This window comes from Elephantulus edwardii, unplaced genomic scaffold, assembly GCF_000299155.1.
Source record: "Elephantulus edwardii isolate Elephantulus edwardi_28Jun2011 unplaced genomic scaffold, EleEdw1.0 scaffold00349, whole genome shotgun sequence".
NCBI lineage: Eukaryota > Metazoa > Chordata > Mammalia > Macroscelidea > Macroscelididae > Elephantulus > Elephantulus edwardii.
The window spans coordinates 1,349,245-1,360,637 of NW_006400099.1; positions in this window are offsets into that span (position 1 = coordinate 1,349,245).

Consider the following 11,393-nt stretch of genomic DNA (forward strand, 5'->3'; position numbering starts at 1 on the left):
GCTTCGTATCACATACTTTGGACATGTTGCCAGGAGGGACGGGTCCTTGGAGAGGGACATCATGCTTGGGAGGGTAGAGGGACAGCGCAGGAGGGGAAGACCCCCTATGAGATGGATTGATTCAGTGACCGGGGTAATCGGGATGGGTGTATCAGAGGCAGTGCGGTTGGCCCAGGATAGAGCAGGGTTTAGGGCTGTTGTGCATAGGGTTGGTATGAGTCGAAAACGACTCGACGGCACATAACAACAACAACAACAACGCAGATACGTGACAATATGGCTAGTCTATGCTTATAAGAAATTCCATGTTTCTGTAATTATGTAATTTGGCAGTTATGTACTTATATGACAAGGCAGTAGCTTTAACGGGGTTAGGTTGGGATACAACACCCTTAATCAATTCACAGCTCTGTTCTGATGGTTTCCCTGCGGTATGGCCATCATCACCTTTTATCTTACAGGAGATGAAAGAAGAAACCTGGGAAAACAAAGAGACATATTTAATATGACCAAAAAAAAAGAAAGAAAGAAAAGAAAAGAAAGGAAAAAGAATATATAAAAATAGAGCGTACATTTTAGACCCTGTGCTGGGAACTTCCTACAACCAGGAAAGACAAAGACATTATCAAGTAGCAAGATGGAATTTAAAATGATCAAAACTGTCTACTGCATATTAAGAAAACAGACTTTTAAAAAGTAAAGGGAAAAATTTAAGCCATAAAAACAGTAAACTGAAAAATAAGATGTTACGGTGAACATTTCAAAATTGTACACTTGAACAGACACATTACAAAAGAAGAAATTGAAAAGATAATAAAATAACTTCCAGCCAAAAAAACCAAATGGCTTTGCAAGTGAATTTTATCAAACATTCAGAGAAGAACTGTCACCAATTCTACATGAACTATTTCAGAAAACGGAAAAAGATGGAATTCTCCCAGACTCATTCTATGAAGCAAACATATCCTTGATACCAAACCCAGGTAAAGACACCACCAAAATAGAAAACTATAGGTCATTATCTCTCATGAACATAAAGGCAAAAGTCATAAATATGGCCAATAGAATCCAACAATACATAAAAAAATAATAATTCACTGTGACCAAGTGGGATTCATAACAGGTATGCAAGGATGGTTCAACATAAGAAAAATGATCACACCGCAACAAGATAAAGGTAAATAATCCAATAGAAAAATGGGCACAGGATATAAACAGGCACTTCATCAAAGACGACATTCAGATGGCTAACAAGCACATGAAGAAATGTTCAAAATTCCTAGCTCTAAGAGAGATGAAAATTAAAAGAACTATGAGATATCATCTCACCCCAGTCAAAATAGCAAAATTTAACACAACAGCAAGCAACAAATGCTGGCAAAGTTGTGGAGAAACCGGAGCACTTATACACTGTTGGTGGGAGTGTAAAATGGTGCAACCCCTGTGGAAGGTGGCATGGCGCTTTCTCAAAAAGTTTCAAATAAAGATACCATTTGACCCAGCAATTCCACTACTTGGAATATACCCCAAAGAGACCATAACTGACATCCAAGCAGATATATGCGCACCCATGTTTATCACAGCTTTGTTCACAATAGCAAAGAGTTGGAAGCATCCTAAGTGCCCATCAACAAACGAACGGTTAGAGAAGCTGTGGTATATTCACACAATGGAATACTATGCTGCATTGAAAAACAAGGAACTCATGCAATGTTATTCAAAATGGTTGACTCTGGAGAACATTATGCTGAGTGAAGTATGCTGGTCACAAAAGGACAAATATTGCATGGTGCCACTGTTGAAAAAGAGGACTGGCCATGGGATTTGGGAGAGACTGAGGAATATGCATTCAATAATGTGTACTGCACTGAAACAGATGAGGGAGAAAACTGTTTAAAAAGGATATATGATTAGGTATGTCTGTCATGACAGGTGTCTAGAGAGATGGCTACATGGTAGAGTGGACCTGGGGGAGGGTTTGTAAAACAGTGAAAAAATTTTTCTTTCACTTTTCCAAGAGGGTATTGTTCTAGGGGGAGGAGGTTTGAGAGGGGAGAAATGTGCATCAATGAATGAATGGAAATCCAAAGCCTCTGTAAATTTTTACTGAAATTAATAATAAATTTAAATTTAAGAAAAATTTGTTAGAGTAAGGAAGACAATAGATTTATAACTGCTCATGCTAATAACTATATCGTGGCATGGAGGAGGAATACTGGAACTGTATCCACATTTACAATATTCTTCTTACCAAAACCATTTATGGAAAATAAGAACTGCATTGGAACACGTATCTCTGGATTGAAAATTATCATACTGTTAATATTTCTAGCCTTAAACTTAAAAGATTATAATGTTCAAAATTATTTGCTATAATTTGTTTAAATTTCCCCCTCTTTTAACAACTGGGATCTAGAGGGAAGAAAAAAGACTAGAGAATGGCCAAAATTATTGGGGCAGCTATTGCTGCCAGTTTAGGGCCTGTGTCAGGAAAAGGAAGTCTTACTCATAAACAGTGCCATCCAAAAGTAATAAAGGAGGTCAGAATTGTTTCCACTGTGGAAAGCTGGGCCACTTCAGTAGACAGTGTCACAGACGAGAGCCACAGATAGGCAAGGGAGTAGAGAGGAAGCTCCCACTCATTTGCTTTAAGTGTGGATCTGAAGGACACATGGCCAAGGGTGGCCCACATCAGGTCCTCGTGGCTGACAGGACTGACAGGCCCCAGCTCCCAGCTGGAAACAAAGGAGGATGCTTCAGCGATTCAGATCCTCCCAGAAGAGCTGTGGGTGAGCATTAACATTACTGGTAAGTATAGTCGTTTTCTCCTGGACACAAGAGCCTACTATTTGGTCCTAAACGCCTTCTGAGGTCCCAACTCTTTTAACTATTTCTTAGTTGATGGAAAACGTCACCTCTGCCTTGCATGCGGACTTCCGATCTGTAAAACAACCCAGTGGTAGATGGAATTTGGTCCATGACTTAAGAGCAATAATTGAATAATTGAGACTCTACATCTTGTGGCTCCTAACCTTTATAGTATAATAGACAAAGTGCTAGTCAATAAGCCTTTTATTTTAAGAACTACCTTCCCTCTGTAACTTGATTTGTGCCACTGTTAGAACCTCTACTTGGAATATTATTGCTTTTAATTTTTGACTCATATACTTTTAACTTGTTATTTAAATTTATGTCTTCTAGGCTGCAACACTTCCATGATACATCTTCAAGGATATGAACATGTATGGCTAAGCACAATTGATAACAGTGAAATTTACACGTTCAGTGCAATCCCAGTACAAATACTAATTCCATTCTTCAATGAGGTAGAAAAGGCAATCTCCAGTTTCATTTGGAATGGAAAGAGACCCTGAATAAGTAAAGCACTCTTTAAAAAGAGAAACAACGTAGGAGGCATCTAACTTCCTGATTTCAAATCCTACTACATTTTCCTGGTGGTCAAAACAGTGTGGCACTTTTACAATGGCAGACACATAGACCAATGAAATAGAATTGAGAAAATCAGAAATCAGCCCATCTACCTATGGTCAACTGATTTTTGACAAGGAGATGAACAGCCTTTTAAACAAATATTGCTGGCAAAATTGGAAAACAATCTGCAGAAAACTCAAGCAAGATCCACATTTCACTCCATACACAAAAACAAATTCAAAGTAGATTATGCACCTAGGACTAAAACCAAGGAGTATAAACTTCATTAAATAAATCTTGGAAGAACATTAGAAGTCCTAATCCACAACATAAAGTCTCCCAAGCATCCTGAAAAATCTATAACCAGGAGAGGATAAAATAGATGAATGGGACCTTCTAAGAATCAAATCCCCATGCACATCCAAAAGCCTTTTCAACAGGGTAAAAAGGGAAGCAACAGATTGGAAAAAAATATTTGGTAGTGACATGTCAGACAAGGGAATTAAATCTAGAATTTATAAAATACTTGAGCACCACAACAAAATAAAGTAAACAATCCAATAGAAAAATGGGCACAGGATATGAACAGACACTTCACCAAAGAAAATATTTAGATGGCAAACAAACACATGAAGAAATGTTCAACAACCTTAGTTCTAAGAGAGATACAAATTAAAACAACTATGAGATATCATCTCACCCCAGTAAGTATAACAAAATTTAACAGAATTGAAAACATCAAATACTGTCGATTTTGTGGAGAAACTGGGACCTTATTCACTGTTGGTGGGAGTATAAAATGGTGCAACCACTATGGAAGGCGCTATGCAGCTTTCTCAAAAAGTTGCAAATAGAAATACCATTTGAGCCAGCAATTTCACTACTGGGAATTTACCCTAAAGAGACCATAACCACCACTCAAGCATATATATGCACACCCATGTTTATTGCGGCTCTGTTTGCAATAGCAAAGAGCTGGAAACAACTCAAGTGCCCATCAACAAATGAATGGATAGAGAAGCTCTGGTATATTCACCCAGCGGAATACTATGCTGCATTGAAAAACAAGGAACTCATGCAATATTATTCAAAATGAGTGACCCTAGAGGATATTATGCTAAGTGAAATATCTCAGTCACAAAAGGACAAATATTCCATAGGGCCACTGTTGTAAAATAGGACTGACATCAGGGTTGAGGGAAGGCAGAGAAGGAGGGGAGGAATGATGTATATACTGCAGTGAAACAGATGAGGGAGAGACATGTTTAAAGGAGATATATGATTGGATATTATTTTCATGACAGGAGTCCAGAATGAAGGCTGCACATTGGAGTGGACTTGATGGGAGGGATTACATAACAATGAGTTTTTCTTTTGCCTTTCAAGGATAAGAGTGAATGGAGGGGGGAGGGTGTGGCAGGGAGAAAAATGCAACAATGAATGACTAGAAACCCTAAGTCTCTGTAATGTTGTTGTTGTTAGGTGCCGTCGAGGTGTAGACGACTCACAGCGACCCTATGAATGAAAGGCCTGAGCACTGTTCGTACGTAGAGTTTCTGGAGGCAAGCCATTTTGGAAGTGTATTCTGCTCTGTAAACTTTCATTAAATTAATTTTTTTTAAAAAGGTGAACATTTCAGAAATGGAAAACACGTTGCAAGGAAAGAAATTGAAATTAAAATAATGGAACACAAAATTAGTGAGATGGAGGACAAATCCTTCAATATTAATCTGTTAGAGGGACAATCAGAAGAAGAAGCAAAAAAAGTCAAGAAAGCCTCAGAATTACATAGGACACCATTAATAAAAATAAGTTACATGTAATTGGAATTGCAGAACAATAATAGACAATACAAACACGGAGGAAATTGTTGGTGATCTGTTGGAAGGAAAATTCACAAATACCATGAAAAATGATCAAAATATTGATTTAAAAATATGAGAGAATTCTAAACAGGGTTGACTCCATAAACAAATCACCAAGCAGATTATATAATCAAATTTCTCAAAATCAGCAACATAGAAAGAATACTGAACCCAGCTTGGGGAAAAAGAGGAGTTTCATATAAAGAAAAATCAGTAAGTTCTCCTTCTTTCTTAGAAAAAAAAAAACAAAAGAAGCATTGAGATGAAATATATAAAATAAAAAAATGTCAACCAGGAATCATAAACTGAGGACTTTGTGAAAACTAGACCAATCCTACAAGCAATAATAAATGAATTCTTTAGACTAAGAACCAACAACAGATAACAACTTGAAACCTCTGCAGCATCAGAAATTTACCCAGATACAGGAATAAACAAAATAACAAAAAATTATGAGACTGAAAATAGGAAACCAGGAATATCATTTCATAAATGAGGACAACTATAATACAAAAAGAAAATAGTGATGTAGTTACAGAACTTCAAAATGGAGAAGAGTTCAAGGAGATTTCAAGATAAGGTGGACAGTTTTAGAATTGGGAATAAGACAGTAACTTAAAAGAAAAAAAAATACTTTGAGTAAAAGTTTACAAGAAATATTGGTTTTTGTTCTTACACTTGTACAAATTTTGCTTTATGACATTGTGGTATCAGAAACTTTGATAATTGCTTTCCTACTTCGTTCTAGGGGAATGATCTCCAGCTACCTTAACTGTGGACACATGGTTTTGCAAATCATCAACAGCTGTGGGACCAATATAAAGGAGTACTTTTCACAGCATGGTAGTGTGTGAACACTAACACAGGAGCTGCAGGATGACCTGTTGACTTAGTTCAAGTTTGCTGAAAGTTGTCTGAACTGAAAAATCATATAAAGTGGGTGAAGCATCCAGTTTGACCTGCTGTTCACCAATTTCTGCAAAACCAGCCTGCAGTCACACGAGTCATTCCCTTGATAGGTCCGAGTCTCTGGAGGACTTTTCAGTAAACTACAGAACCTGGGGAACTGAGCCATGAATGAAGCTGTTAATGTTAGAAATCACGGATTATGCAAGAGATTAATAATTTGGGACTATGTTGACTCAAGACTTCTTATAACTAGCCTGCTACTAATCTTAGCAGAATGAATACTAAAAACAGACATTAATTATAATACCCATAATATCTGATCATCCACGTATTGTATATTGCCTTTACCTTCACTCATCTTAACCTATATTAAAACTATTTTTAAAATTTTACCAGCTTCTCCCTATCACTTCTATCCTTGGTAATTATCCAAGGAGGGCTGTAGCTGTGTGTAAACTTTGCTTTAAATTTTTATAATGACCCTATAAAAGGTTTCGCCTTAGCTTCACAGACAGTTAATAGAGTTTCACACCAAAAACAGATAAAAATAATAAACTCTTCTTGTTATATGCTTATGAGCTGGAATCTACAAATAGCAGAACCTCCATCAGGTTTTAATTATAGGGCTCTTAGTTGTAGAGGAAGAGATTGCCCATCATCTGCAGAGCAACTGGTGGATTTGAACCATGTATCTTTGGATGCTATCAGCCAAGATCCATCAAATATTGACTACAATATCCCTAGTAACATGACACCTTCTAAACTCAGCCTGCACTTTTGATAGTTCCAGTCATTTTTGGAAAATCTTCCGCAGAATATTGCTTGCATCAATGATATTGTTTTATCATTTCCACACTCTGTTGGATCACCTTTCTTTAGAATGGGAACAAATATAAACCTCTTCCAGTCAGTTGGCCCAGTGGTTGTCCTCCAGATTTCTTGACACAACTTGGTGAGCACATGTGGGGCAGCATCTGTTAGTTGAAATACGTCAAATGGTATACCATCAATTCCTGGGGCCTTATTTTTTGCCAATTCCTTCAAAGCAATTGGAACGTCTTACTTCATCACTATAGGCTCTTGTTCATATGTTGTTTCATGAAATTCTTCTGTGTCTGCCAAATCCTTTCGGTACAATGACTATATACTCTTTCCATCTTCTTTTAATACTTTATGGATCATTTAATATTCTACCCAAAGCATGCTTGAGTATAGCAACTCAAGGTTTGAATTTGTTCTTCATTTCCTTGAGCTTAAGAAATGCTGAGAGAGTTCAGCCCTTTTGATTCTCTGACTTCAGCTCCTTGAATGTTTCATTTTTTTGCTTTGTCTTCCTGTGTTCCCTTTTGAAATCTTCTGTTCAGCTCAGGGAGTACCAGAGGAATGTCTGTGTGTCATTGATTATGCAAAGGTGTTTGAAAGTGTGAATCACAACAAACTGTAGCTGAATCTGAGAAGAAGGGGAATCCCAGAACACTTGATTGAGCTAATGTGAAACCTGTATTTGGACCAGGAGGCAGTTGTCAGAACAGAGCAAGGAAACACTGCATGGTTCAAAATTGGAAAGGGTGTATGAAAGGAATGTGGCCTATCTCCATGTCTTTTTAATCAATATGCAGAACAGATTATCAGGGAGGCTGGACTACATGAGGAGAAATGTGGCCTCAGGAATGGAGGAAGATTCATCAACAATCTGCATTATGCAGATGACATAACCCTGCTTGCTGAACCTGAGGAGGACCTGAAGCGCTTGCTGCAAAAGGCCAAGGACTGCAGCCTTCAATATCGATTGAGGCTCAATATCAAGAAGAAAGAGATTCTCACCACTGGGCCAACTGGCAGCATCATGATTGATGGTGAAGAGATTGAGATTGTTAACAGCTTTAGCTTGCTTCACTCCACAGTCAATACTCTAGGCATCAACATGCAGGAAATGAAAAGATGTATTGAGATTGGAAAGTCTGCTGTTTGGGACATCTACAAAGTGCTGAAGTGCAGTGATGTCACTCTGGAGACAAAGGTGCCCCTGATACAGGCCAAGGTCTCTGCAATCACTTGCTATTTGTCAGAGAGCTGGACAATGACTAGGGAGGGTAGAAGGAGAATTGATGCCTTTGAGCTGTAGTATTTGAGAAGAGTCTTGAATATACCATGGACTGCTAAGAAAATGAACAGATTCATCCTAGAGAGAGTTAAACAAGGCTGCTCCTTGGAGGCAAGAATTCTGAAGCTTCATCTGACATACTTTGGACATGTTGCAAGGATGGAAGAATCCTTGGAGAAGAACGTCATGCTTGGGAGGGTGGAGGGGCAGCACAGGAGAGGAAGACCCTCTATGAAGTGGATTGCTTCAGTGACTGGGGTAATTGGGGTAGGTGTGTCAGAGACCATGAGATTGACACAGGATAGAGCAGTGTTTAGGGTTGTAATACATAGGGTTGCTATGAGTTCCAAGTGACTCAATGGCAGATAACAACATCTTTGGATGGGCAGTGCAACTCTTTACCGTTAGGCCATGAGAGCTTCCTAATAAATACTTAATAAGCACTAAAAGAACCATAATGAACATATGTTAGAAAAATGTCATAAACAAAAGGAGCACAGAAAAATAGAGAGGTTAAAAAAAATCAGTAACATCAGATCACACACACGTGTGTGCCACATACATGCAGAGTATACAAAGATAATAGCAATAAGGCCATACCTGTGAAGTAGAACAAGAGGAAGAATCAGTATCACAGGAAGACTCACTAAAACCACGCTGTAAGCAGAAACACTATTTTGTTGCGGAAAGTGAGGAGGACTTGAAAGGTTTGTCATAGATCCAAGACTACAGCCTTCAACACGAATTGTATCCCAGTATCACGAAGATAACAGTCCTTACCAATGGGCCAAGAGGCAATATTATGATAGATGGAAAAAAATCTGAAGTAAATTATTTTCTCTTTCTTAAATCCATAACCAACAGCCTCGGTACTAGTTGTTGTTGCTTTTAAGTGTCTTTGAGTAGTAGATGATCCATAACGACCCTATGAACGAAAGTCTTGAACACAAAATTTTCATTTTTTTCTTCAATTCATAGAGGTAACACAGGTGAGCTTTTTTTGGAAGTGAATGTCACTCCTACTTCCAAGCTTGTTTTATTTGGGAGATTCAAACAAACAAACAAACACACAAACACAAACCCCACAAAAAACCAGGCCCAGACTGGCAACCAAAAGGCTTTTTAAATACAAGGCCAAATCCAATCCGCTCACACCTTGTTGTGAGCAAAGCAACACCCTAGACTCAACCCAAAATGGGTAAACATACCTTATAGAAAACAGCCGTTCCACTCATCTTCCCAGCTTGGAAATAGCCCCAGAGCAGCAACCAAAAGCCTTTTTAAATAAGACGCCAAATGAAAAAGTTTGTACTCTGTTGTGAGCAAAGATACACCATAGTCTTAACCCCAAACCAGAAAACACACCTTTGCAGAATTTGGCCATTCCACACATCTAGAAATAGCCCCAGACAGGCAACCAAAAGCCTTTTTAAATGTGAGGCCAAATCAAATCAGTGCATACCCTGTTGGGAAACAGCCATTCCAATCAAATTCCCAGCCTAGATATAGCCCCAGAACAGCATACAAAAGTCTTTTTAAATATGAGGCCACATCCAATCAGCTCAGACCCTATTCGGACCAAAGCCACATGCTAATTTCAACCCTAAACCTGAAAATACACTTTTGCAGATATATTTCCAACCTAATAATAGCCCTAGACTGGCATACAAAAGCTGTTTTAAGTTTGAGGACAAATTCAATCAATTCTCACCCTGTTGGGAGCAAAGCCACATCCTAGTCTCAATCCCAAACCCGAAAACATACCTTTGCAGAAAACAGTCATTCCACTCATCTTCCTATCCTGGAAATAGCCCCAGACTGGCAGCCACAAGCCTCGTATACGAGGCCAAATCCAATCAGCTCACACCCTGTTGGTAGCAAAGGCACACTCTAGTCTCAACCCCAAATCCGAAAACACATCTTTGCAGAATTCTGTCATTCCAGTCTCTTCACAGCCTGTAATCCAATCAACTTGTACCCTGTTATGAGCAAAGTCACACTCTAGTCTCAACCCTAAATCAGAAAACAAACCTTTTCAAAGAACAGGTGTTCCACTCATCTTTACGTCCAGGAAATAGCCCTAGACTGGTAGCTAAAAGCCTTTTAAAACACAAAGCCAAATCCCATTTGCCCACTCCCTCTGGGGAGCAAACCAAATCCTTTTCTCAACCCCAAAGCACAAAACAAACCTTTGCAGAATCTGGCTGTTCCACTCATCTTCTCATCCTGGAAATAGCCCCAGACTGGCAGTCAAAAGCCTTTTTAAATATGATGCCAAATCCAATCATCTCACACCATGTTGGGAGCAAACCTACACCCTAGTCTCAACCCCAAACAAGGAAAAACACTTTGCAGAGTCCAGTTGTTCCACACATCTTCCCATCATGAAAATAGCCCCAGACTGGCAGACAAAATCTTTTTTATATGCAAGGCCAAACCAAATCAGCTCACACCGTGTTGCAAACAAACCCACAACTCTAAACCAGAAAAACCTATGCAGCACCCAGGTGAGACTCATCTTCCCAGTCTAGTAATAGCCCCAGACAGGCATCCAAATGCCTTTTTAAATACCAGGCCCAGTCCAATCAGCTCGAATTCTGTTGCCAGCAAAGGCACACCCTATGCTCAACCCCAAACAGAAAACACACCTATGCATAATTCGACCATTCCACTCATCTTTCCAGCCAGGAAATAACCCCAAGATGGCAGCCAAAAGTCTTTTTAAATATGAGGCCCATGGAAGAAACCAAGTCAGCAGTTGAAGCAGAGGAAGAAACACCATTTGAAGACATTATCTACTTTGAAACTGTCAGTGATGTTACCCTTGAGCCACCTAAGTTAGAAGTTGGAATTCAGGAAGAAGCTGTAATTGTTGAAGAAGCACAGAGCTCAGAAACCTTTCACATGGCTTCTTCCTTTAGCGGCCAGTATACATTCTGTGAGCCAGAAATTGCATTTTCATCTCAACATAATGATGATGAATCACATAGTGATGAAATTGGTCATCAGCCCAGTCCTGCTGAAGAGGAACCGCCTGCTGAACAGGAGCCCGAACCTTGCAAGGAGAACTTAGATAAGCTCCT